This window comes from Choloepus didactylus, chromosome 5 (assembly GCF_015220235.1).
Source record: "Choloepus didactylus isolate mChoDid1 chromosome 5, mChoDid1.pri, whole genome shotgun sequence".
In the NCBI taxonomy this organism is placed as follows: domain Eukaryota; kingdom Metazoa; phylum Chordata; class Mammalia; order Pilosa; family Megalonychidae; genus Choloepus; species Choloepus didactylus.
Genome location: NC_051311.1, coordinates 5600952 through 5625190, shown reverse-complemented (window position 1 = coordinate 5625190; position 24239 = coordinate 5600952). Strand labels below are relative to the sequence as shown.

Here is a 24239-nt window from a genome sequence, read left to right as displayed (position 1 = left end):
GGATTCAAACTCTTTAATATTATGAAATGCAAAATAAAACCAAAATGAGCTTCCCCTAAAAGCTAAACCATCAAAAATTAAGCAGACTGACAATACCCAGTGTTGGTGAAGATGCAGGGAAACAGAAATCCTAGTTCATTACTGGTGGGGATGTAAAATGATAAAACCACTTAGAAAAATAGTTTGGCATCATTTACTGAAGTTGACTATACATTCCCTATCACCCAGCAATTCTACTCTTAGGTACATAAGCAAAAGAAGTGTGTACACGTAGGAAAAGATGTACACAGTAATGTTCACATCATTATTTGTAATGGTCAAATCTGAAAAAAAAAAAACAAACACAAATGTCTATCAATAATAGAATCAAACAATAAATCTATTTATAAAATTGAATGTAACATTAAAAATAAAAGAACTACAGCTACATGTCCTAACACCAATGATTCTCAGGTAATACTATAGAATGAAAGAATTTCAAACATGAAAGAATGATGACTATATGATTATATTTATGTGTAAAACAGACAAAAAAACATTCTGTTTAGGAATGCATGGGTAGGTAGTAAAAACCAAAAAAAAAAAGCAGGGAAGTGATTATATACAAGTCAGTATAAAAACGTCAGGACAGTGGTTAACTTTGTGGTGAAAAGATAGGGGACACATACACTGACCATATTCTGTATCTTGACCTGGGCAGTGGTTATGCTACATAACTTTAACTTTTATGTCTCATGTGCTGAAACTGTCCAATTTTTAAAAATTAAAAACAAACAAAAAAAAAGTTACATGCTTTGTGGTCCAGACGGGCTCTCTCAGGGATTTGCACTCATATAGCTCTTTCACACGCAGTAGTTAATGCATAATGAAATTAGGTTTCACTTGAATGATTTCTGCTTCACCAAAAGAGCAAATAAGAACTTATTTTGGTGGCATGATGGGAAAGGATGCCTCACAGGAATAGTTTCAAAAGAGAATGTGGTAAAGAAGATAGCACTGAACAAAACAAAATCCTCACCTTTATGCAAGTTACACTCTAATGATGCGGGGGAGGTGGGGGCACATAACAATGAATTAACAAAGAAACATACAGTATATGAGATAGTTATATGAGATAAGTGCTAAGGAGAAAAACTAAAGCATTGTACAAATGCAGTATTGCAAGGTGGGGCGGGGTAAGGTTGTTACTAAAACCAGACCATCGGGAAAGGCCCCTCTAACAAGGTGCTATCTCAGCAGACACTTGGAGGAAGTGAGCCATGGGAATATTTAGGAGACTTTGTTCAGCAAAAATAGAATACTGAGTCTATAGACTCTATGACAAAAAGATATTTGTCACATTTGAGTCATAGCAAGAAAGCCAGCATGGCCAAAGCAAACGGTAAGGGATGAAAATGTCAGATTAATTATGGAGAGGTTGGCAGGGGGATGCAAGGAACATGTAGGTCTATAGACAACTGGAAAGATGGAACTGCCATTTACTGAAATGGACAGGGAAGGAATAGGCATGGAAAAGTGGAATTCGGCTGTCCACGTTAAGTTTAAGGTGCCCATCAGAGAAGGAAATGTTAAACAGGCAACTGGAGATACAAATTTGAGAACTACCAGTGTTTGCCATCGATATTTAAAGCCATGACACTGATAAACTCATCCTGGAAATAACTGTACGAGGCCTAAGCTCTGAGGCACTCCAATATTTTTGAAGGTCAAGCATCTGAAAGAGGAGAATCCAGAAAAAGAGAGGAAGGACAGTGTGCTGGTTTGTATTTATTATGTCCCCCAGAAAAAGCCATATTCTTTTATCCAATCTTGTGGGATATTTGGATTAGGTTGCTTCCATGGAGACGTGACCCACCCAACTGTGACCCACCCAACAGACAGAAGGAGCTCAGAACTAGAACCAAGAGAGACATTTTGGAGATGGCCATTGAAAACAGACTTTTGCTAGTCCAGAGTTTGTCTGGGAGAAACTAAGAGAACACCCCCAGATGCCTAGAATTCTAGAAACATCCAGGGAGAAAGCCATTTTGAAACCAGAACCCCAAAGCAGACGCCAGCCACATGTCTTCCCAGCTGACGGAGGTTTTCCAGAGCCATCAGTGCTCTTCAGTGAAGGTAGCCTATTGTTGATGCCTTTTTTGGGACAGTTTTACGGCTTTAGGACTATAACTTTGTAACCAAATAAACCTCCCTTATAAAAGCCAATCCATTTCTGGAATATTGCACAACGGCAGCATTAGCAAACTGGAACAGGTAGACAATAAGGTGGGAGGAAAACAAGAGTGGTAGTCAAGAAACAAACTGAAATAAGCGTCTGAAGAAGAAAAGAATGGTCAACTGTATTGTATGTTGTTAAAAGGTCAAGTAAGAGTAGTGAAAAATGATTCAGTCATGTGAAGGTTCCTGATTAACAAGAACTTGTTTTGGTGTCATGGTAGGGAAAAGTTTGATTGAAGCAAATTCAAGGGAGAAAGGGATAAATATATAAGGATTGAAATGGAGGAAATAAAACCAAAATTCACAGACCAACTATTAGAAACATTAGAAGCATATGTCAAGGTGACTGGACAGATCAAAATACAAAAATCAACTGCATTTCTAAATACCAGAAACAACTTATAAAAGAAAATTGTATAAATTAAAATTGTAAATTTAACAAAAGATCTTAAAGATTTTTTCATAGATAACTATAAATCTTTCCTCGAGGCCACCAAAAAACACACAAATAAATGGAAAAATATCCCATGGCCATGAATAGGATGGCTTAATGCTGTAAAAAAGTCAATTATCCCCAAATTAGTCTACACATACAATGTAATTCTGATTCAACAGGGTCTTTAAAAAGTCAAGTTTGGTTGTTGAGTTTTTTCTATTTTATTTTTAACCTTACATATTTAGTTTTTATCTGATAACATTCCATACACTTTACAAACATTAATTCAACTAATGCTCATAATAAGCTGACATAGAATAAACTATTAGTAAATCCATTTTACAGATGAGGAAACTAAAGCACAGAGAAACTAAGGTGATTCTGAAACATATCTGGAAGAACAATGTTCTAAGAATAGTCAAGTCCTGTCTGAAGAATGACGGTGGGGGGTGCGGGGAGTGCGGGGCGGGGACCTTACTCTCAAGGCTTACACTATAGTTCATTTTCAGCAGAGCAGCCACAGTGACAGTCTCATCGCCCCTCTGTTAAAAACCGTCCATGTGGTTTTGTAACTCATCCCATGTGAAAGCCAAGTTTTCACAACAATTTCTCAAGCCCTACAGGATCTGTGCCTACTCCAAACCCAATCTACATCTCTTTTCAGCTTACTTCTTCAGTGGAGTCTTCTCCACTCTACTCAAAATTTCCCAGCACACACCCCAGACACCCCTATGTAAGTCCAAACTGATTTTTCTCCAAAATACATGACATACTCTATATTTTATTTATCTCATTTACTTTCCATCTTTCCCCACTACAGTGTAAGCCCAGAGAGGGCAGAGGTCTGTTTGTTCACAGCTCTATCTATAACCCTACCTGTATATGGGATGCCCTCAATAAATGTATGTTGAAAGAAGGTCAATTTTCCCTAAGTTAATCCAAATCTATAAATCTAAGAAAAACAATGTAAAATGGTATTGAACTTTTTAAAAACAAAACAATCTGGTAACATCAATGATGTCATGTCGATTTCTTGAACCCCTTGATATGACGTGATAAGAAGACGACTTTGCTTCTGTGGTGCCCTCTCCAAAACTCAGAACGCACTCAGACCTTCATCAAGATACCCGGCCAGTATTCCTCAAGAGTCTCACCATCATGGAGAACAAGACCAGAAGAGACTGAAGAGACATGGCAAGTAAATGCCACGTGAGCCCTGGGCTGGATCCTGGAGTTTAGTTAATTAATAGTAAGGTGCTAGTGTCAGTTTCTTAGCTTTGTCAAATACAAGCAGAGTAACATAAGAAGTTAATGGGAGAAACTGTGAGGGGTATACGGAAACTCTCTGTAGCATATTTTACAATGTTTTTGTATACCTTAAATTAGCCCAAAATAAAAAGTTGATCACAACAAACCAAACAACCTGGTTTTAAAACTTCTTAAAGAAAAATTAAACACGTAAAGCAAAGAATACTATTATTACTTTAAAAGGAAAAAAAAAAGAGGAGAGGAAAGGAAGAGTAGAAAAAGGAGGATAATAATGAAGACGGACTAAACCTAACAGATATTTTAAAATATCATAAAATAAAAATAATTAAAACAGTGTAGGAGAATCCAAGTTGACTGACTATGGAGAAGCTGGGCTCACTTCTCTCCTAGAACAACTACTGATCAGGCAGAAGTTGTCTGGAACAAAGGATCTGCTATCTACAAAAGACTCAGCTTAGACCCAAGGATACATATAGGTTGAAAGTAAAGAGATGGAAAAAGATTTAACATGCAAACAATATCCCAAAAAAAGTTGCCATAGCTCTACTCATATTGGACAAAACAGACTTTTTAAATGCAAAGCTCCTACAAAAGACAAAGAGGAATATTACATGTTAATAAAAGGATCAACCCACCAAGAAGAAATAACAATCATAAATATTTATGCATGCAACCAGCGTGCCCAAAATTACATGAATCAAACACTAGCAAAACTGAAAGGAGAAACAGATGTCTCTACAATAATAGTTGAAGACTTCAATACACCACTGTCACCAATAAGGGAACAGAGAACTTGAATAATTTGGCAAACATACACAAAACAATGCATTGAAAAACAGCAGAATATACATTCTTCTCAAGTGTTTATGGATCATTCTCCAGGACAGACCACATGTTGGGTCACAAAACAGGTCTCCATAAATTTAAAAAGACTGAAATAAAACAAAGCACTTTCTCTGATCATAATGGAATGATAACGGAAATCAAGTTTTAGAAGACTACAATTATACAAAGCACCGTCTGTGATCATGGAGGGTAGACAACACACTCTTACACCCTCCTTGTGTCTTATACTCTCCTTGGGTCAAAGAAGAAACTGCAAGAAAAATCAGTTAATATCTCGAGACAAACGAAAATGAGAATGTAACATATCAAAAGTTACGGGCTACAGCGAAGGCAATGTTTAGAGGAAAATTTATAGCCCGAAAGGCCTACATTAAAAAAGAAGAAAGGGCTAAAATCAAAGACCGAACTACACACCTGAAGGAACCAGAAAAAGAACAGAAAATTAATCCCAAAGCAAGCAAAAGGAAAGAAATGACAAATATTAGAGCAGAAATAACTGAATCTGAAAACAAAAGAAGCAACCAAACCAAAAGCTGGTTCTTTTAGAAGATCAACAAAATGGGCATGCCCTTAGCTAGACTGACAAACAATAAAAGAGGGAAGAAGCAAATAAATAACATCAGAAATGAGGAGGGACATTACTATTGACCCCACAGAAATAAAAAAGGATCATAAGAGGATACTATGAAAATGTGTACAACAACAAACTAGACAATTTAGAAGAAATGGACAATTTTCTAGAAACACACGAACAACCTACACTGACTCCAGCAGAAACAGAAGACCTCAACTAACCAATCAGAAATAAAGAGACTGAAGCAGTCATCAAAAACTTCCCAAAATACTGAGGAAGGCCGCGAAGTCACAGCACCTTGCTGTGCCAGTCTGACAGTGACCTGTAGTGCCCTTGCAACACTCCAGAGAATTATAAAGCTCTCTGAAAAGAACTGAAAAATGGCAACAATTGAAAGTGTCAGCATCCTTAGTTCACTACCTTTGATTTGTGAAACCTATTATTTTACAGAGTATTTCAGTATTTCTTACGACTGGGAAAGAATGCCAAGATGGTACAAGCCTCCAGCGAGATGCTTTGGCTGTGCAGTGATTGAGGAGACCTGGAATTATTTTCTGCATAGGCTCCTTACATCACAAAAGAATAAATAAATATATTCATAAAATTCATCATGAGTTTCAGGCTCCACTTGGAATGGAAGCTGAATGTGCACATCCTCTGGAAACCCTAATTCTTGGAGATTTTTCATTGGAATCTTGCTTTTGTATGATCATGTAATTCTTCTTTGGGCATGGGTAACCGCTCGTTTGATAGAAACTATTGATGTCCATGGTGATTATGATATTCCTCTCAACCCTTTAAATCTCATCCCTTTCTTTGCTGGTTCTCGGCATCATGATTTTCACCACATGAACTTCATTGGAAACTGTGCTTCAACATTTACATGTGGGACAGAATTTCTGCGAACAGATTCTGTTTATTGCCTATACTGAAAAGATGAAAAGTTTGAGAAAAAGACTGAGTAAACATTTTATATAGACCTTCCTGAAGATACATATTTTCTTGAATTGAAACTATTCACTAACATTGCTTCTGGGGAGCAGAAATAAGCATGTATTTTGGCTGCTAAGGTACAAAGATACAAAAAATATTAACACCTTTAATTATCTTTCTAATGGGAACTTTTTCTGCTTTACATACAAGTTCTCTATATGTAGAAAAAGACATTAAAGTATAATTTTTTGAGGAAATTTTAAAGGCCATGTTGCTAACCTTATAAAAAGTTTTAAGTACTGGAAAAAGTATTAATTTATCTCTTTTCTGCTGTAATACCATAGGCCTGAAGTTGGAACTGATCTTAAATCTTTTAAATGTATAGTGCCCGCTTCAGAGAGTTCCTAGGAATGGTGGTAACAGCCTCATTTTGAACTTGAAACATTTTTTAAAATTTGCCTAAAGATCAAAATATCATGGGTTGGACCATACTCGTTGATAAGGTGAGTGAATGAAGCTGCTGAATCCAGGACTCACCAGCCCTGATAACTTGTACTTGTGCAGGAGCTGACCAATTTGGGGTGATTCTTCCTTTATTTTTGAGGGGTCCTTTTTGATTGCAATGCACTACTGGCATCAGTAATTAAAGCATTTTGTATGGGTATAAACAGAATATTTTAGTCTACAGGTTTTCAAAGTCAACTTGAATTTTTTTAAGTTGAGCTTTATTTCTGTTATTTACACTTTCATTTTTGTATGTCAGGTTCTCTTTATACTTAAATCTGTATCTTCAAACTTTGTGAACTGACTTGCTGTATTTGCACTTTGAGCAGTTGAGATAAATGTGACTTCTGTCTGGGAAAAAAAAAACTTTCCCCCCCAAAAAGCCTGGGACCAGACAGCTTCACAGGTGAATTCTACCAATCATTCCAAGAGGAACTGATATCAATCCTGCTCAAACTCTTCCAGAAAATTGCAGAAGAGGGAACGCAACCTAACTCATTCTATGACGCCAACATCACCTAATACTAAAGCCAAATAAAGATACCACAAGAAAGGAAAATTACAGATCAATCTATCCAATGAATATAGATGCAAAAATCCTCAACAAAATACTTGCAAATCAAATCCAACTGCACATTAAAACAATTATGCGCCACGACCAAGTGGGTTTTATCCCAGGTATGCAAAGCTGGTTCAACACATAAAACACAATCAATGTAATAAACCACATTAACAAATTGAAGAAGAACCACATGATCATCTTGATTGATGCAAAAAAAGGCATGTGAAAAACCCAGCATCCTTTCTTGTTAAGAACTCTTTGAAAGACAGGAGTACAAGGAATCTTTCTCAGCATGAAAAAGGGCATATATGAAAACCCACAGCTATCTTCATACTCAGTGGTGACTGACCGAAATCTTTCTTACCGAGATCGGGAATAAGACAAGGATACCCACCGTCACCACTGTTAGTCAACACTGTGCTGTAAGTTCTACCTAAAGCAATTAGGCAAGAAAAAGAAATAAAAGACATCCAAATTGAAAAGAAAGAAGTAGAACTTTCACTATCTGTAGACAATGTGATCCTATACCTAAAAGTTCCAAAATATCAACCAAGGAGTTTAGCAAAGTGGTGGGATACAAGATCAACATACAAAAATCAGTATTGTTTCTATACACTAGCAATGAGCAATATGAGGAAGATGTCAGGAAAAATATTCCATTTCCGAGAGCAACTAAAGGAATCTAATATCTAGGAATAAATTTAACCAAGAACGTAGAGGACCTGTATTCAGAAAACTACAAAGCACTGCTAAAAGAAATAAAAGACAATCTCAATAAATAGAAGGACTGAGTATTTTATGATATCAGTTCTACCCAAATTTATTTACAGATTCAATGCAACCCCAATTAAAATTCCAATACTCTACTTTGCAGAATTGGAAAAGCCAATTACCAAAATTATTTGGAAGGGTAAGGGACTCAGAATAGCCAAAAACATCTTGAAAAATGATGCTGGAGGACCCCCTACTTCCTGACTTTAAAGCATATTACAAAGCCATGGTGATAAAAACACCATGGTATGGGCATAAAGATAGACATTGACCAATGGAATCAAACTGAGCATTCAGAAACAGACCCTCACATCTATGATCAACTGTGTTTGACAAGGCTGCCAAGTCCACCCAACAGAGACATAACAGTCTTTTCCACAAATGGTACTAGCAAAACCTGGATATACATATCTAAAAGAATGAAAGTGGAACCCTATCTCACACCTTATACAAAAATTAAAACAAAATGGATTAAAGACCTAAATATAAAAGCCAGAACCACAGAACTCCTAGAAGAAAGGGTAGGGAAGCATCTTCAAGATCGTGTGGTAGGAGGTGGTTTCTTAGATCTCATACCCAAAGTGCAAGCAATGGAAGAAAAAATAGATAAAAGGGACCTCCTCAAAATTGAATATTCTTCACTTCAAAGGACTTTGTCAAGAGGGTTAGAAGGCAGCATCTCACTGGGAGAAAATATTCTGAAAACACATATCTGATAAGGGTTCAATATCCAGGATATATAAAGAGATCCTACAACTCAATGATAAAAAGACAACCCAATTTAAAAATGGGCAAAAGACATGAATAGACATTTTCCCAAAGAGGATATACAAATGGCTAAAAAGCACATGAAAAGAAATTCAACATCACTAGCTATTAGGGAAATACAAATCAAAACTACAGTGAGATACCATTTCACACCTACTAGAATGGCAACGATTAAACAAACAGAAAACTGGAAGTGTTGAAGAGGAACACTTATTCACTGTTGGTGAGAATGTAGAATGGTACAGCCACAGTTCCTCAAGAAAATTCACAATTGCCAAAAGATGGAAACAACAACTGTGTCCATCAACTGAAGAATTGATAAACTAACTGTGACATATACAAATGATGGGATATTATTCAGCTGTAAGAAGAAATGAAGCCATGACACGTGACTACATGGATGAACCTTAAGGACATTACATTGGGTGAAATAAGTCAGACACAAAAGGACAAATATTTTGTGACCTTACAAATATGAACTAAATGTAACTGGCAAACTCATGGTATTAATATCTAGAACACAGGTCAACAGAAGACAGAATGAAGGCAGAGAATAGGGATTTGATGCTGAATTTGTGAAGAATTTGTAATGACGTTGACTGTAAATGTTTGGAAATGGATGGAGGTGATGGTAGCACATTATAGGGAGTGTATCTAACAGCAGTGATAGGCAGTGCAATTGTGGTTGAAAGGGAAAGGTTAGGATCTGTATGTTACTGGAAGGAACGCAAGAGGATGAAACACGGGACTGTGTATAACATAGTGAACCCTCTTGTGGGTGAAAATGTTCTAGAACTGATTGTGCGGATGAAAGCACAACTGTGTGAATATACTAGAAGACAGTGATTGTACACTTTAGGTGGACTGTATGCCATGTGAATTTATCATCATAAAACTGTTTTTTTTAAACAAAAAGTGTGGCAATGGCCCATGAAGAGATACATCACTGAACAGAACAGGAAGTCCAGAAATAAAGCCAAATTTCTAGAAATACAGGATATAATAAAAGTGTTGTTTGAAGCCAACAGGGGAAAAATGGATTATTCAAAATAAGAAAAAAATAGTTCTTTATCGCACACCTTACACTAAAAAAAACCCTTCATATTGACAGACAAGTTAAATCTGACAATAAAGCCACCTACTATTTAAAAAACTTATTAAAATTTCAAAATAATAGTGAAGAAGAAACAGGCTGCACATGATACAAAACCAAGAAGACATAAAAGATAGATAATATGATCATTCTGTATGGCCCAAAGCTAAATCAAAACACAACCACCTGGGAGGAAAAAAATACCCTGCAATTCATACAACAGACAAATGACTACTGATTTCCCTAATACACTAAAAATTCTTTCACAACAATCTAAAAATATATCATAAGGAATGTTCCAAAAGGAATATGAGGTAAGAATATGAACGAAAACTACATGTAAGAAATACAAATTGCTATTAAGCATTTAAAAATTGTTCAACTTCTCCATAATAAAAGAAATGCTAATTAAAGTGACACTGATGGGAGGCTTCCGGAAGACAGCAGTTAGCAGAGACAGGACAAAAAACCATCTCTTTGAAAAATACTACATAAAAGACAAAAAGTGACCCACAACACCAGTTTCAGTGATGTACTAGCTGGACAAGGTCTGCTAAATCCACAGGGACTGTGCACTTGGTGAAATCGGGATTCTGCGTTCTGCAACAACTGAGTGAGCCTGCTGGATAGCTGGCAGCCACGCTGCAGTTTGGGGAAACCGAAGGTTGGTGTTTAGAGTTGGACAAGTTTTAAAAACCCAGAAGCGGCTGCGGATACAGTGCTGAGAACCACACAATGAAGCACGGCAGGAACTGCATCCCCACAACCTGTGAGTACGCCTCAATATCTGGCATGGATGACAGCCTTTTGTATACCCGCTGCTAATTGTCTTGGAGGTAGGAAGACAGAGGTTAGTGAAAAGGGGAAAACAACCATGCACAATACAGCCAGCTTCCCAGCAGTCTGGGAACGCTCCCGCCCAGTGCCGGCACCGCAGCCCAGAGCTACGCCAAACAACCGAGCGTGGCAGGAAGTGTTTCCAGCAACACATGCACACACCACAATATCTGGCATGGACGATAACCTTTCGCGCACCCGCAGCTAACTGTCTCAGAGCTAGAAAGGTGGAGATGTGCGAAAAGGGGGAACTTAACAAGCCCCATACAGCCATCCTTTCAGCAGACTAGGAATGCCCCTACACAGCCCTGTGGCACAGAAATTCCCTTGGGGGACGGCGCTCACTTGTGATGTAGTACAGTCTTCCCTCAGCAGAGGCCCTAGGAGGGCACAGCTTGGAAGAGGGACCCATTCGCAAATCCGAGGGACCACACGCCAATACCAAGGACTTGTGGGTCATTGGCAGAGACAAACTGTGGCAAGACTGAACTGAAGGTTTAGACTCTTGCAACAGCTTTAAATCTCCAGGAACACCTGGGAGGTTTGATTATTAAAGCTGCCCTCCCTCCCAAACCACTCAGACACAAGCCCTACATTCAGGGCAGGCAGCATCAACAACACACACAAACTTGGTGCACCTTACAAGAATCAGACCCCCCGCTCACCACAAAGACAAAGCTGGGGAGGACTGGCTTGAGGGGAACAGGTGGCTCGCAGCCGCCACATGCTGGTTGGAGAAAATGTATGCCACCAAGCTGTAGATCTGACAAATTAGAGATAAGTGTTTGATTCAGCCTACACATCCTAAAAGAACCCTATCAAGTTAAGCAAATGTCAACACGCCTAAAACAACAGAAAATTTTACAGCATATGAAGAAACCAGACGATATGGATAACCCAAATCCAAACACCAAATCAAAAGATCAGAGGACAGGTAGTACTTGGAGCAATTAATCAAAGAACTAAAGACAAACAATGAGGGCATGGCACAGGATATGAAGGATGGGAAAAAGACCCGAGAAGAGCAAAAATAAGAAATTGCAAGAGTAAATAAAAAAACAGAGGAGCCAATGAAAATAAAAGAAACTGTCAACCAAATTAAAAAGATTCTGTTATATTGTTCAAGGATGTGTGCAGCTTGCTCTCGTATGTTCAGAAGACAGAACAATAGATGATGGAAGATACATAGGGAGGGAGGGAGGGAAAGAAATAAATGCTAGAGTGACAGGATGTTAAAGTTGGTGGATTTGGGGTATCGGTGGAGGGAGGTGGGGATATGCTGGAGTTCTGTGTATGGTGTTTGTACTGTTTTGCAACTGTTCCTGTAAGTTTGAATTTATTTCAAAATAAAATTCAACAACAACAACAACAAAAGTTTCTGGATACTCACAGCACAAGACTAGAGGAAGCTGAACAGCGAATCAGCAACCACAAAGAAGACAGAATGGAAAGTGAAAGAACAAAAGAAAGAACAGGGAAAAAAAAATTGAAAAAATAGAAATGGAAATCAAGGGTATGATACATGATATAAAACGTCCAAATATGAGAGTCATTGGTGTTCTAGAGGGGGAAGAGAAGGGTAAAGGTCTAGGAACAGTATTCAAAGACATTGTTGGGGAGAACTTCCCAAATCTTCAAAACAACACAAACACACAAATCATAAAAGCCCAGAGAACTCCAAATACAATAAATGCAAATAAACCCACTCAAAGACATATTCTAATCAGACTGTCAAACACTGAAGAGAAGGAGCAAGGTCTGAAAGCAGCAAAAGCAATTCATCACTTACAGAGGAAACAGCATAAGACTAAGCAGTGGCTACTCAGTGGCCACCATGAAGCCGAGAAGGCAGTGGCATGACATATTTAAAATTCTGAGAGAGAAAACTGTCAACCAAGAATTCTTGATCCAGCAAAGCTCTACTTCAAATTTCAGGGAAAGCTTAAATTTTCACAGACAAACAAATCCTGAAAGAATTTGCTAACAAGAAACCTGCCCTACTTGAGATACTAAAGGCAGGCTTACGGACAGAGAAACAAAGAAAGGAGAGAGAGAGATGGAGAAAGGTTCCATACTAAAGAGATTCAGTATGGGTACGTTAAAGGACATTAAGAGAGAGAGGGAAACATATACCTGACAAACATAAACCAAAGGATAGGATGGCTGATTCAAGAAATGCCTTCACAGTAATAAATTGAATGTAAATGGATTAAACTCCCCAATTAAAAGATACAGATTGGCAGAATGGATCAAAAAATATGAACCATCAATATGTTGCATACAAAAGACTCACCTTAAACACAGGGACACAAGGAAATTGAAAGCGAAAAGATGGAAAAAATATTTCATGCATGCTACAGCCAAAACAAAGCAGGAGTAGCAATAAAAATATTAGATAAAATAGACTTTAACTGCAAGGATGTTTTAAGAGACAAAGAAGGCCACTATGTATTAATAAAAGGGGCAACTCAACAAGAAGAAATAACAATCATAAATGTTTATACACCCCATCAAGGTACCACAAAACACTTGAGACAAATACTGGCAAAACTAAAGGAAGCAACTGATGTTTCCACAATAATTGTGACAGACTTCAACACATCACTGTCTCCTACACATAGATAAACCAGACAGAAGACCAAAAAGGAAACTGAAAACCTAAGCAATCTGATAAATGAATTTGATTTAACAGACATACATAGAACATTACATCCCAAGTGACCAGGATACACATTCTTCTCTAGTGATCACAGAACTTTCTCAAGAACAGACTATATGCTGGGACATAAAACAAGCTTCAACAAATTTAAAAAATTTGAAATTATTCAAAGCACATTCCTGACCACAATGGATTACAATTAGAAGTCAATAACCATCAGAGACTTAGAAAATTCACAAATACCTAGAGGTTAAACAACACACTCCTAACCAACCGTGGGTTAAAGAAGAAATAGCAAGAGAAACTGCGAAATATACAAAGATGAATGAAAATGAGAACACAACATATCAAAACCTATAGGATGCAGCAAAAGTGGTACTGAGGGGGAAATTTATAGTGCTAAATGCATACATCATAAAGACAGAAAGAGCTAAAATAGAAGAACTAATGCACCAACTGGGAAGCTAGAAAATGAACAGCAAACTAATCCTAAACCAAGTAGAAGAAAAGAAATAACTAGGATTAAAGCAGAAATAAATGAGAGGAAAACAAAGGAATAAATAACACCAAGAGTGGGTTCTTTGAGAAGATCAACAAGATTGACAAGCCCCTAGCTAGACTGACAAAATCAAAAAGAGAGAAGACTCAAATAAACAAAATAATGAATGAGAAAGGCGACATTACTACAGATCCCAAGGGAAAAAAAAAAATTATAAGAAGATACTATGAACAGAGGCGGGGCAAGATGGCGGAGTCGTGAGGAGCAGAATTTCGTCTCTCCCCTAGAACAGCTGGCAATTACCCAAGAACTACATGAAACAGTGTTTTCGGGGTCTCCAGTAACCAGTCACACATTGGACACAAGTTTGGAGTTCAAGGAAAAGCTGAGATCGCAGCGAACATTGTAAGTTCCCCGGACCAGGGGTCTGGCGCCCCTCCCCACCCAGACATCACAGACTGTCTTGCTGCCGGCTCCCTGAAAGGGGGGGGTGGGGAATAGCAATCCGCTGAGGGCAAGAAGGGGGCTCAACCCAGCCTCAACTGCAGAATTAATTAACAAATTAATTAACTAACTTTGGGAGCTGGGGTGCTAAAGAAGGGCTGGGCTCCGAGAAGTGGGGGCACGTAAAAGCGGGCACCCATTCCCAGACTCCAAACAAGCCATTTTTTTTTTCCCCTACATTTTGTCCCTTCTAGCATCTCACTGATCCCTTATCTTTTTGCATTTCAATAGCCCCCGGCAGGGGTGGAACTGCAGCGGCTGGAGAGTAATTATCAGACAATAGCCCAAAGCATATCTTTAAATGCTCTATTCCCACACTGACAAAACTTCCAGGCTGGGGAAAGACTTTTAAAAAAGACTCTTTTTTTTTTTTTTTCCTTTTTTCTTTTTCTTGATTTCTTTCCTATTTTTATTTTTTTATTTATTTTTTTAATCTAAAAGTAATATATGTGGTTATTTTCTATCGAAAAGCCCAGGTTGAGGGACTAGGCTGGGCTTGGGGGAGACAGAGTGCCCACAGTGTCTTTGAATTCCGTATTCACTACTGAAGGCCTCCACCCCGTCTTTAATTGGCAACTCAGGCTGACCAAGGAATCTACCTGGAGAGGCCCCAAAGAGGAGAGGGGAGAAGGGAATAGTGCCCCTGAGAGACAACTGGAGTTCCGAGGATTGGGAGAGTGGAGGGAGGTCCAGCTCAACTGGCAGTCCTCCTTCTGGGAATTCAGACCCCAGGAGCTGGAATTCAGATTCCGGCTTCAGTCAGCCATGTCCCTGACAGGATCAGAGTCAGCAGGAGAACTAAAGGCTCCATAACTCCTTACACTGGTGGGGGACCTGCGGGCTGGCCAGCGCCACCTGCTGGACAGGAGAGGAAAAGCACCAATTCTAAAGGCCTCATAGGAGGGTCCCATTCTCAGGAAAACTCCATACCCTCCCAATGAGACCTGGGCCTCACTAGACTGGGAAAATCTGACTACGGTCGACCATATCTGAGGTGACCCACTCACAAAAAGGTTACATAGAGGCAGAGCAAGAAACAGAAAAAACAAGAGGGGAAAAATTCCGATCAACTAAACAGAACCTAAGTTAGAGGTCTAGAATAAGTTGAACTGAATAACAGAGGCCAGAGAACAAAGCCAACCAACAAGAAAACCACCAGGTAAAAGACAGAAAACAAGCTCCAAAATAAACTAATCAAGAAAATCAGATGCCTAGACAACTTAAGATAACAAGCCATACCAGGAAACATGAAAACATGGACCAGCCAAAGGAACAAACTAATAGCTCAGCTGAGACACAGGAGTGGAGGCAGCTAATGCTAAATAAATTTGATGAAATGAAGGAAGATAAAGCAAAAGAGCTGAAGGATATAAAGAAGACACTGGCTGACCATAAAGAAGAATTCATAAACTTAAAAAAACAAATGGCAGAACTCATGGGAATGAAGGCCACAATGGAGGAGATGAAAAACACAATGGAGGGACACAACAGTAGATTTGAACAGGCAGAAGAAAGGATCAGTGAACTGGAAGACAGGTCATTCGAATTCATACACACAAAAGAACAGATGGTGAAAAAAATGGGAAAATATGAACAGGGTCTTAGGGAGCTGAGTGACAACATAAAACGTACAAATATATATGTTATGGGTATCCCAGAAGGAGAAGAGAGGGGAAAAGGGGCAGAAAGAGTAATAGAAGACATATTCACTGAAAATTTCCCAACTCTTATAAAAGACAGAAAATTAGAGATACAAGAAGTACAATGTACCCCAAACAGAACAGATCCCAAAAGACCTACTCCAAGACACTTACTGGTCAGATTGTCCAATGTCAAAGACAAAGAGAGGATTCTGAAAGCAGCAAGAGAAAAGCAATCCATCACATACAAGGGAAGATCAATAAGACTATGTACAGATTTCTCTGCAGAAACCATGGAGGCAAGAAGACAGTGGCATGATATATTTAAGATACTGAAAGAGAAAAACTGCCAACCAAGAATTCTATATCCAGCAAAACTTTCCTTCAAAAATGAGGTAGAGGAGGCGGGGCAAGATGGCAGACTGGTAAGCTGTATGTTTTAGTTACTCCTCCAGGAAAGTAGGTAGAAAGCCAGGAACTGCGTGGACTGGACACCACAGAGCAATCTGACTTTGGGCATACTTCATACAACACTCATGAACACGTAGAACTGCTGAGATCAGCGAAATCTGTAAGTTTTTGCGGCCAGGGTACCCGCGCCCCTCCCTGCCAGGCTCAGCCCGTGGAAGGAGGGACTGTCAGCTCCGGGAAGGAGAAGGGAGAACTGCAGTGGCTGCTCTTATCGGAAACTCATTCTACTGATCCAGACTCCAACCATAGATAGACTGAGACCAGACACCAGAGAATCTGAGAGCAGCCAGCCCAGCAGAGAGGAGACAGGCATAGAAAAAAAAAAACAACACGAAAAACTCCAAAATAAAAGCAGAGGATTTTTGGAGTTCTGGTGAACATAGAAAGGGGAAGGGCGGAGCTCAGGCCCTAAGGCGCAAATGCAAATCCTGAAGAAAAGCTGATCTCTCTGCCCTGTGGAACTTTCCTTAATGGCCCTGGTTGCTTTGTCTCTTAGCATTTCAATAACCCATTAGATCTCTGAGGAGGGCCCTTTTTTTTTTTTTTTTAACTCCTTTTTTCTTTTTCTAAAACAATTACTCTAAGAAGCCCAATACAGAAAGCTTCAGAGACTTTCAATTTGGGCACGTCAAGTCAAGAGCAGAACTAAGAGAGCTCTGAGACAAAAGGCAATAATTCAGTGGCTGAGAAAATTCACTAAACACCACAACTTCCCAAGAAAAGGGGGGTGTCCGCTCACAGCCACCATCCTGGTGGACAGGAAACACTCCTGCCCATCGCCAGCCTCACAGCCCAGAGCTGCCCCAGACAACCCAGTGTGACGGAAGTGCTTCAAATAACAGGCACACACCACAAAACTGGGCGTGGACATTAGCCTTCCCTGCAACCTCAGCTGATTGTCCCAGAGTTGGGAAGGTGGAGCAGTGTGAATTAACAAAACCCCATTCAGCCATCATTTCAGCAGACTGGGAGCCTCCCTACACAGCCCAGCAGCCAAGAACTGTCCTGGGGGGACAGCACTCACCTGTGACATAGCACAGTCATCCCTCAACAGAGGACCCGGGGTGCACAACCTGGAAGAGGGACCCACTTGCAAGTCTCAGGAGACATACGCCAATACCAAGGACTTGTGGGTCAGTGGCAGAGACAAACTGTGGCAGGACTGAACTGAAGGATTAGACTATTGCAGCAGCTTTAAAACTCTAGGATCACCAGGGAGATTTGATTGTTAGCGCCACCCCCCCTCCCCGACTGCCCAGAAACACGCCCCACATACAGGGCAGGCAACACCAACTACACACACAAGCTTGGTACACCAACTGGGCCCCACAAGACTCACTCCCCCACTCACCAAAAAGGCTAAGCAGGGGAGAACTGGCTTGTGGAGAACAGGTGGCTCGTGGACGCCACCTGCTGGTTAGTTAGAGAAAGTGTACTCCACGAAGCTGTAGATCTGATAAATTAGAGATAAGGACTTCAATAGGTCTACAAACCCTAAAAGAACCCTATCAAGTTCAGCAAATGCCATGAGGCCAAAAACAACAGAAAATTATAAAGCATATGAAAAAACAAGACGATATGGATAACCCAAGCCCAAGCACCCAAATCAAAAGACCAGAAAAGACACAGCACCTAGAGCAGCTACTCAAAGAACTAAAGATGAACAATGATACCATAGTACGGGATATAAAGGAAATCAAGAAGACTCTAGAAGAGCATAAAGAAGACATTGCAAGACTAAATAAAAAAATGGATGATATTATGGAAATTAAAGAAACTGTTGACCAAATTAAAAAGATTCTGGACACTCATAGTACAAGACTAGAGGAAGTTGAACAACGAATCAGTGACCTGGAAGATGACAGAATGGAAAATGAAAGCATAAAAGAAAGAATGGGGAAAAAAATTGAAAAAATCGAAATGGACCTCAGGGATATGATAGATAATATGAAACGTCCAAATATAAGACTCATTGGTGTCCCAGAAGGGGAAGAAAAGGGTAAAGGTCTAGGAAGAGTATTCAAAGAAATTGTTGGGGAAAACTTCCCAAATCTTCTAAACAACATAAATACACAAATCATAAATGCTCAGCGAACTCCAAATAGAATAAATCCAAATAAACTCACTCCGAGACATATACTGATCACACTGTCAAACACAGAAGAGAAGGAGCAAGTTCTGAAAGCAGCAAGTGAAAAGCAATTCACCACATACAAAGGAAACAGCATAAGACTAAGTAGTGACTACTCAGCAGCCACCATGGAGGCCAGAAGGCAGTGGCACGATATATTTAAAATTCTGAGTGAGAAAAATTTCCAGCCAAGAATACTTTATCCAGCAAAGCTCTCCTTCAAATTTGAGGGAGAGCTTAAATTTTTCACAGACAAAGAAATGCTGAGAGAATTTGCTAACAAGAGACCTGCCCTACTGGAGATACTAAAGGGAGCCCTACAGACAGAGAAACAAAGACAGGACAGAGAGACTTGGAGAAAGGTTCAGTACTAAAGAGGTTCGGTATGGGTACAATAAAGGATATTAATAGAGAGAGGGGAAAAATACGGCAAACATAAACCAAAGGATAAGATGGCCGATTCAAGAAATGCCTTCACGGTTATAACGTTGAATGTAAATGGATTAAACTCCCCAATTAAAAGATATAGATTCGCAGAATGGATCAAAAAAAATGAACCATCAATATGCTGCATACAAGAGACTCATCTTAGACACAGGGACACAAAGAAACTGAAAGTGAAAGGATGGAAAAAAATATTTCGTGCAAGCTACAGCCAAAAGAAAGCAGCTGTAGCAATATTAATCTCAGATAAAATAGACTTCAAATGCAGGGATGTTTTGAGAGACAAAGAAGGCCACTACATACTAATAAAAGGGGCAATTCAGCAAGAAGAAATAACAATCGTAAATGTCTATGCACCCAATCAAGGTGCCACAAAATACATGAGAGAAACACTGACAAAACTAAAGGAAGCAACTGATGTTTCCACAATAATTGTGGGAGACTTCAACACATCACTCTCTCCTATACATAGATCAACCAGACAGAAGACCAATAAGGAAATTGAAAACCTAAACAATCTGATAAATGAATTAGATTTAACAGACATCTACAGGACATTACATCCCAAATCACCAGGATACACACACTTTTCTAGTGCTCACGGAACTTTCTCCAGAATAGATCATATGCTGGGACATAAAACAAGCCTCAATAAATTTAAAAAGATTGAAATTATTCAAAGCACATTCTCTGACCACAATGGAATACAATTAGAAGTCAACAACCATCAGAGACTTAGAAAATTCACAAATACCTGGAGGTTAAACAACACACTCCTAAACAATCAGTGGGTTAAAGAAGAAATAGCAAGAGAAATTGCTAAATATATAGAGACGAATGAAAATGAGAACACAACATACCAAAACCTATGGGATGCAGCAAAAGCAGTGCTAAGGGGGAAATTTACAGCACTAAACGCATATATTAAAAAGGAAGAAAGAGCCAAAATCAAACAACTAATGGATCAACTGAAGAAGCTAGAAAATGAACAGCAAACCAATCCTAAACCAAGTAGGAGAAAAGAAATAACAAGGATTAAAGCAGAAATAAATGACATAGAGAACAAAAAAACAATAGAGAGGATAAATATCACCAAAAGTTGGTTCTTTGAGAAGATTAACAAGATTGACAAGCCCCTAGCTAGACTGACAAAATCAAAAAGAGAGAAGACCCATATAAACAAAATAATGAATGAAAAAGGTGACATAACTGCAGATCCTGAAGAAATTAAAAAAATTATAAGAGGATATTATGAACAACTGTATGGCAACAAACTGGACAATGTAGAAGAAATGGACAATTTCCTGGAAACATATGAACAACCTAGACTGACCAGAGAAGAAATAGAAGAACTCAACCAACCCATCACAAGCAAAGAGATCCAATCAGTCATCAAAAATCTTCCCACATATAAATGCCCAGGGCCAGATGGCTTCACAGGGGAATTCTACCAAACTTTCCAGAAAGAACTGACACCAATCTTACTCAAAATCTTTCAAAACATTGAAGAAAATGGAACACTACCTAACTTATTTTATGAAGCTAACATCAATCTAATACCAAAACCAGGCAAAGATGCTACAAAAAAGGAAAACTACCGGCCAATCTCCCTAATGAATATAGATGCAAAAATCCTCAACAAAATACTTGCAAATCGAATCCAAAGACACATTAAAAAAATCATACACCATGACCAAGTGGGGTCCATTCCAGGCATGCAAGGATGGTTCAACATAAGAAAAACAATCAATGTATTACAACACATTAAAAACTCGAAAGGGAAAAATCAATTGATCATCTCAATAGATGCTGAGAAGCATTTGACAAAATCCAACATCCCTTTTTGATAAAAACACTTCAAAAGGTAGGATTTGAAGGAAACTTCCTCAACATGATAAAGAGCATATATGAAAAACCCACAGCCAGCATAGTACTCAATGGTGAGAGACTGAAAGCCTTCCCTCTAAGATCAGGAACAAGACAAGGATGCCCGCTGTCACCACTGTTATTCAACATTGTGCTGGAAGTGCTAGCCAGGGCAATCCGGCAAGACGAAGAAATAAAAGGCATCCAAATTGGAAAAGAAGAAGTAAAACTGTCATTGTTTGCAGACGATATGATCTTATATCTAGAAAACCCTGAGAAATCGACGATACAGCTACTAGAGCTAATAAACAAATTTAGCAAAGTAGCGGGATACAAGGTTAATGCACATAAGTCAGTAATGTTTCTATATGCTAGAAATGAACAAACTGAAGAGACACTCAAGAAAAAGATACCATTTTCAATAGCAACTAAAAAAATCAAGTACCTAGGAATAAACTTAACCAAAGATGTAAAAGACCTATACAAAGAAAACTACATAACTCTACTAAAAGAAATAGAAGGGGACCTTAAAAGATGGAAAAATATTCCATGTTCATGGATAGGAAGGCTAAATGTCATTAAGATGTCAATTGTACCCAAACTCATCTACAGATTCAATGCAATCCCAATCAAAATTCCAACAACCTACTTTGCAGACTTGGAAAAGCTAGTTATCAAATTTATTTGGAAAGGGAAGATGCCTCGAATTGCTAAAGACACTCTAAAAAAGAAAAACAAAGTGTGAGGACTTACACTCCCTGATTTTGAAGCTTACTATAAAGCCACAGTTGCCAAAACAGCATGGTACTGGCACAAAGACAGATATATCGATCAATGGAGAATTCGGAGCTAGACCCCCAGATCTATGGCCAACTGATCTTTGGTAAGGCCCCCAAAGCCAATGAGCTAGGACATAACAGTATTTTCAACAAACGGGGCCTGGGAGCACTGGATATCCATATCCAAAAGAATGAAAGAGGACCCCTACTTCACACCTACACAAAAATTAACTAAAAAGTGGATCAAAGACCTCAATATAAAAGACAGTACCATAAAACTCCTAGAATATAATGTAGGAAGACATCTTCAAGACCTTGTATTAGGCGGTCACTTCCTAGACCTTGCACCCAAAGCACAAGCAACAAAAGAAAAAAACAGATAAATGGGAACTCCTCAAACTTAGAAGTTTCTGTACCTCAAAGGAATTTGTCAAAAAGGTGAAAAGGCAGCCAACTCAATGGGATAAAATTTTGGAAACCATGTATCTGACAAAAGACTGATATCTTGCAATATATAAAGAAATCCTGCAACTCAACAACAATAGTACAGACAGCCCAATTATAAAATGGTCAAAAGACAGGAAAAGACAGTTCTCTGAAGAAGAAATACAAATGGCCAAAAAAAACATGAAAAGATGTTCAGCTTCACTAGCTATTAGAGAGATGCAAATTAAGACCACAATGAGATACCATCTAACACCAATTAGAATGGCTGCCATGAAACAACAGGAATCTACAAATGCTGGAGATGATGTGGAGAAATTGGAACTCTTATTCATTGTTGGTGGGACTGTATAATGGTTCAGCCACTCTGGATGTCAGTCTGGCAGTTCCTTAGAAAACTAGATATAGAGTTACCCTTCGATCCAGCAACTGCACTTCTCGGTATACACCCGAAAGATCTGAAAGCAGTGACTCGAGCAGGTATCTGCACACCAATGTTCATAGCAGCATTATTCACAATTGCCAAGAGATGGAAACAACCCAAATGTCCTTCAATAGATGAGTGGATAAATAAAATGTGGTATATTCACATGATGGAATACTATGCGGCAGTAAGAAGGAACGATCTCGTGAAACATATGACAACATGGATGAACCCTGAAGACATAATGCTGAGCACAACAAAAACAGAAATATTATATGCTACCACTAATGTGAACATTGAAAAATGTAAAATAAATGGTTTATAATATAGAATGTAGGGAACCTAGCAATAGAGAGCAATTAGTGAAGAGGGAACAATAACCTAATAAGAACAGATAAGGTATCGTGGGTAAATTTAACATTTTGGGAATGCCCGGGAATGACTAAGGTTTGTTAATTTCTGGTGGGTATGGCAGGAACAAGATCACAGAAATGTTGCTATCTTAGGTTATCTGTCTTTCTTATTCCTTTGCTGGGTTATAGTCCGTATATTTTCCTGGGGTAGAGTACGAATATGTAAAGTAGTTATTTTAGGTTAAAAAAAAAGTGACACTGAAGCATAATTTGTACTTACCATATTGGTAAATATAAAAAGATTATCAATACTGCTGGAAGGAAAGGGTTAATGGTTGGACTCTGAATCCTTCTTTCAGACTCCTGAGGAACAGCTGAGGAAAATATCTGATAGTTTAAATTCTTGCAACATCAACCCTGAAGATAGATAAGAGTCCTGTAGGGTCTGCTATGAACTAATAATTTATCCAAGAAAGCTCTTTACTCTACCGTACTTGGCTGTCAGGATTGTACAGTGTATAACATACTTTCTGGACCAGAGCTACACTGAAAATTAGGAGCCAGTCACTTAGAAATCCAGAGGCTATAAGGTTAGCAGGGATTTTTAAAGAGAGGGACTGCACGCCTGGTGGCTTCCCTGTTATTATGACCAGAACTCACATTAGCTTCTTGTCAACCTCATAATCAAAACGCATCTGGTATAGAGTAACTGCAGACATCACAAGCCGTGTCAGTGTTAGAGGCCTCTATAACATTACAACTACGTATTCTTCTTTTATAACACTATTTGGTACTAGATACACCAGTTGTGTCTGGGGAGTTTGGTCAATAACTGGAAACTGGAATCCACTATCTCCCAAGAGCTGTGCAGCTGTGCTGAGGTGAGATGAAAACAGGCTGTCCCATGCACTGCGTGGAAATGAATTAGTATAACCTCAATAAAGGGGAATTCAAGAAAATCGAATGAAACTACAGATACATATAACCTCTGACCCAGCAATTCCACATCTAGAAATTTTTCCTGTAGCTCATCACTCACATGTGACTTCCTTTTATAAAGGCATTCACTGCAGCACTCTTGTTACGAAAAAAAAAAAAAAAAAAAAAAAGATTAATAAACTAAATGTCCATCAAAATAAAATACTGGTTAAATAAACTATTGTTTATTTAAACAATTACATATCATGCAAATGTGTAAAACAGAGAAGACAGGGT

At 38.7% G+C, this 24239-nt stretch overlaps 1 protein-coding gene and 1 pseudogene across 1 annotated transcript in view; one reads left to right on the top strand and one right to left on the bottom strand.

The window, feature by feature from the left end:
- MLLT10 (MLLT10 histone lysine methyltransferase DOT1L cofactor) overlaps positions 1 to 24239 on the bottom strand; it is a 290669-nt gene that overhangs the window by 136812 nt on the left and 129618 nt on the right.
- LOC119534720 lies at positions 5723 to 6274 on the top strand (annotated as a pseudogene).